This window comes from Lampris incognitus, chromosome 5, assembly GCF_029633865.1.
Source record: "Lampris incognitus isolate fLamInc1 chromosome 5, fLamInc1.hap2, whole genome shotgun sequence".
Lineage (NCBI taxonomy): Eukaryota > Metazoa > Chordata > Actinopteri > Lampriformes > Lampridae > Lampris > Lampris incognitus.
Window position 1 is genome coordinate 23,178,448 of NC_079215.1, and position 5,000 is coordinate 23,183,447.

Sequence of the window (5,000 nt, forward strand, 5' to 3'; positions counted from 1 at the left end):
CCTTCTTTCTCCATCGTGCATACATTACTGGCTGTGCCTTACACAGAACGAGAGATCTGTGTTTCAGTAGGGAAGTTGGTTAAGGTAATAGTAATAGTAATGACTGATTCGTCTGCAAAGCCTGCTTTGAATCATGGACTTGTCAGTATGTTGCACTGTGATGGAAGGGAAAATGCTTCCTTCGCCCAAACGATCCGAAGCTGCCGGCTGAAGTGATGGATTGGCCATTTAATCCTGCACTTCAGGTCAGAACGTGATTAGAAGGCACAGTCTTTCAGCTGAAGGTCTAAAGTGGTCCGATGCGACCCTGAAGACCCCTGTACGCTGTGCGATTTTGCTGTCTTAGGGCCATCCATGACACTTTTCTCAAGTTGTGGACCAAATGAACGATGGTCGTCTACCTCAGGTCATTCAGAGTACCAGGGTTAAGGACAGCAGACAGAGTGGCAATGATAAAAACTACGGTCTAAAATACCGTCCTTGGTGAAATACTGCTGAGAGTATGGTAGAAAATTAGGATATCCTAGCATGCCAGCTGTTGACATAATGTTTACATGTTAATATCCACCTCCTTTTTTTTTTAAATAGGGTTCCTTTAGGCAAAAAAATGTGCAGTTATCTATGCAGCTGTATGTTTTTTCTGCGAGACCATTTTGGATTATTTTTTTCGATATCATAGGAGCACAGTTGGATTTCCATTGGCTGCCGTAGGTCAAATCCTCGTTGTTCCATCAAGTGTGCAATGTGACAGTGGCCCTGCAAATCATATAGTCGGACAAGGGGGATGCATCAAGATTTTACCTTTTTCCTGTTGTACAATTAAATGTTAAAAACTGCAGACCAACGCTGCTGATGAAAAGAAAAAAGGATGCAGTTAAATCCGTCAGAAAAAAAGGTAAAAAAAAATGCAGTAAAAAAGGAGGTTGGCATGGCTTTAGGGGAGATTTCCAAATGACACAGTGATGTTTGCTCCATCAATACATCAGCAAGTCATCCCCAGCCATTTTTTGCACACGATGTCTATATTCTGCGGATGCCAAAGGAAAACACCCATCCCGTTAATTAGCCATTTTGATGGTGCAGGCGGCAAGTAATCTGTAAACAACCAATAATCTCTTGATAGCTACCTTTGAGTTGCACGTATACAGCCTCACCCCCTAGTTTCATTTCAGAGAATCCCAATAAACTTTACGCTGTGCTTGTTCCTTATCGAAACGTGTGTAATAAAGACGGCATGTAGGCTACTCATAAGCACTAAACGAGTGTTGTTGTATCTAGCTGGCCCCAAACCCTGAACTGGAACATTACCACAGGCAAACAAACATGCTAGTAATTAGCACATTGTGTTACCGGAGAAGTGTGGTTTTAGGCCGATTCAATACTTCACACACTTTTGGAGTTAAGTTTGTTAATCCACCATATTCCATGTTGAGTCAAACTAGCTCAGGGCAGATTGAAGTCGAATCGATGATTCCTCATAAGGGTATGTTGATATACAAAGTCGCTAACCAACCCCTTGCAGCTTGGGCATCTGACAAGAAGATAATAATAGCCCCATGACGTTCGTGGTGCACATGCATCTGGAGGAAGTTTGCGCAGAAAGATTTTATTACATCGTTATTTAACGATAGGTTGATTAAATGCGTCTATCTCTCTCGTGTCTAAATACTTTTGATAGGTCTGGGTCAGAGAGGGGCTTTGGGATTCTATCTTTGGTTGACTATACTGCTAATGAAAGCTCACTGCTTCCTCACCAAAACCGATGTCATTATATCACTTGTCCAAAAATAATAAAGAACAGGGCTACGACATCAAACAGGGCTGTGGCTGTCTGCAAAGTGCTGAAGCAATCCATATGTCAAATATTGTCCCAGTGTTTGATCTGTGTTTGGGAGGAAGCGTGGCTTCATCAGAATGAATGAATCCCACGTCCTCCATTCTCCGGCTGAATGCTCGCTGCAGACCTGAGATGATTCCTAGAAAGACATTGCGGGCGCAGGCCCGACAAGCTATTCTCTTTCTCTCTTTCTTTCTTCTCTCTCTCTCTCTCTCTCTCTCTCGTCGTCTCACTCTCTCTCTCTCTCTCTCTCTCTCTCTCTCTCTCTCTCTCTCTCTCTCTCTCTCTCTCTCTCTCTCTCTCTCTCCCCCCTTGCTGATTTTATACATCGTTGTGAAAGGGCAGACTCATGTGTGTGTGTGTGTGTGTGAGAGAGAGTGAGAGAGAGAGAAAGAGAGAGAGAGAGAGAGAGAGAGAGAGAGACAGAGAGAGAGAGAGAGAGAGAGAGAGAGAGAGGAGAGAGAGAGAGAGAGAGAGAGAGAGAGAGAGAGAGAGAGAGAGAGACTACAGAAGAGCCATTCCGGTAGGTTTCTTTTATCAGAGCCAGCTGAGTTGAAAGGAAAAGAAAACACATGGTCCCTCCATCCTGGTCTTCCCTTCAGCCCCTCTCTCTCTCTCCTCTTGCTGGTTTCATCCCCCTGTTCTTTCTTTCTGCTTTTCATCTGTCTCTTTTTTTTTATCATTTGTCTGGTCTAGTCCTCTGAAGAGAACCATGTCTTCCCTTTGAGGGAGAAACACTAAAAAAAAAAAAGAAAAAGAAGAATGTAGGAGAGAAAGATTGAAAGAGGTAATGACAGGCTCCTGAGGCAATTCCTTTGTAGGGATTTGAACCTGGTGTGCGTGTGTGTGTGTGTGTGCACGTGTGTATGTGTTTCATTGTGTTTGCTTTGGTGCAGTGGTGTTGGAGGCCGTAAAGCGAACTCTTAATTAAACATTTGTCCGTGTTTCTCCGAAAGGCGTATTATTGCATTCTTTGCCATTACTGAAATAATCGCAGAGTAACCATAAACACATTTGTGCACCCATGCATGAACCAAAGTGTACTCAAACCATGCATGTACCACCCACCACCACCACCACCCACACACACATGCCCATACAAATAATACATACACAGGTCAGGTTTCCAGATAAACAATTTTCTCCCAACACTGGGCCAGTAAGTTGTGCGTCATTATGCGCCTGTGTTACTGGCCCACTTAGCTTGACTGTATGTGACAGCCTCAGTAGCTATGGGTTTATGATGAAAGGCAGTGTTTCCTCACACACACACACATACACACACGCGCACGCTCAAGATTTCCACTTTAACCTCCGATTCCCGACTTCATTTTCCTGTCAGAGGACATTTTTCAGCAGTTGGAGCGATGCCTCCCAGTCGTGCATCAGAGTGGACGGACAGGTGGGGGTGTGTGTTCATATCTGGGCCGGTGTCACGCCTGCAGTGTGTCAGGCCCCATAGCACAGAAACCCTGTGACTTTTCACCCGTCGGCTCGCCCCCTGTCCACTGTGACCCCTCTCATACGGTTTCTTTTCAGAGCGGGTTTCTAATACATTAGCCCCCCCCTCACTTTGTCTCTCACTCTTCTTCTCTGCTCCATTTTTCTTGTCCTCTCCCTCCTCCCTGGCTCCTATTGATTTATATGTCACAGAAATGTGTGCGTGTTTTGAGTGTGTGTGTGTGTGTGTGAGTGTGGGAACGTGCATGTGTGCGCTCATCCCAGTGCCCCTTCCAGTGCAGAGAGACTCAGGATAATAACAGCCAGCCACAGGGCCGCTGATGGAGACCAGGTGAACATCCTGTGGCCTTTTCTATCTCTGTGTGCATGTGTACGCACGTGTACTTGTGTGCGCGTGTATATGCAGACACAAATGCAGTGTGGGAGTTGCCTGCGTGTGCGCTGACAATGTATGGAAACAGTAACTGTTGTGTTTAAGTATATATATATATAAGAAGTGTATTCCGTGCCTGGTCTTGTCCTCCTCTGTATTCAGTGGGCTGTGCTGCCATTCATTCCCCATAGTACACAAGTATAGACATCTTCACCCACTGCCCGGGATGACAGGAGGAACAATGCCAGCGGCAGTCTACCCACAGGTCTCATACCATATTATGAGTCAACACCTTTAAGGCCAGCACTTGACCCCTGTGCTGGCCCAGTACTGGCAGACACACTATCGGGAAGGTTAGCCAGTAGATAGGAAGACAGATAGACAGACCGACAAAACTCGGCAAAACATGTATCAATCTCCCAGACTGACATGGCACCATTTGTGTGCATACACACGCTAGTCTCTGTGTGCGCGTGACTGTGCGATTGTGTGTGCTCAGTTGCGTTTTGTGTGTGTGTGTGTGTGCACCCTTTGTGTGTGTCTGCATGTGTGTGTGTGTGCATACTGAAAGGTGCAAGGGCAGATGGAGGGTTTTACGTAAGCCCTAGAAAAACGTGTGAAACGGAGTCACGCCAGTAGAGGCATGTCCTCCTCTCTCTTACCATCTACAAGTATTTTCTATTTTTTTCCAACCCCCCCTCCACTTTACCCCTGATATGCTACACATTTTTGCTCCCTCTTCTTTGCCTCTCCGCTGTCTACTGTTGACCTCAACCCTCCATTTTACCCAGTAGCTTTGCTATTAGGCCATCATACCTTGCATTGGGGCCACTGTGATCAGTCAAATGAGGGCTGCAGCGCTTGCTTGTGTGTGTGTGTGTGTGTGTGTGTGTGTGTGTGTGTGTGTGTGTGTGTGTGTGTGTGTGTGTGTGTGCATCTATGCCTGCATGCACACTGATACACATTTGTCAAGCATTTTTTTTTCCCAAACCACAGATTCCCGATGGTTTTTTTGAGGTGTCCAAAGTTCGCAAACCCTGCGATGGGAGTGTGCTAGTCTGTGCTTGTGTTTGTGGGGAGGGTATGTTGACCTCATTGTCTGAGCACATGTACGCTTTATGGCCATCTGGAATTGGCCTTATTCTTGCGCGATGCTGAACTGTTGTGAGTGGTGGTGCCAGGATGGGCGTCCTGATATGCTAAAATCGAGCCCCTGCGGTCGTACGTGTGGTTCAGAGGGAGAAGGTGAGCATGAGGTGTGTGGCGGGTTGGTATATTTTAGGCTGGTCTGAATACTTGAAGTTTGTAATCAGGTCGTTTGACACGGGT

General features: G+C 46.0%; 1 protein-coding gene across 1 annotated transcript in view; it reads left to right on the forward strand.

Annotated features, from left to right (window-relative positions):
- LOC130112911 (collagen alpha-1(XI) chain-like) overlaps positions 1-5,000 on the forward strand; it is a 41,016-nt gene that overhangs the window by 738 nt on the left and 35,278 nt on the right. The window lies entirely within an intron of this gene.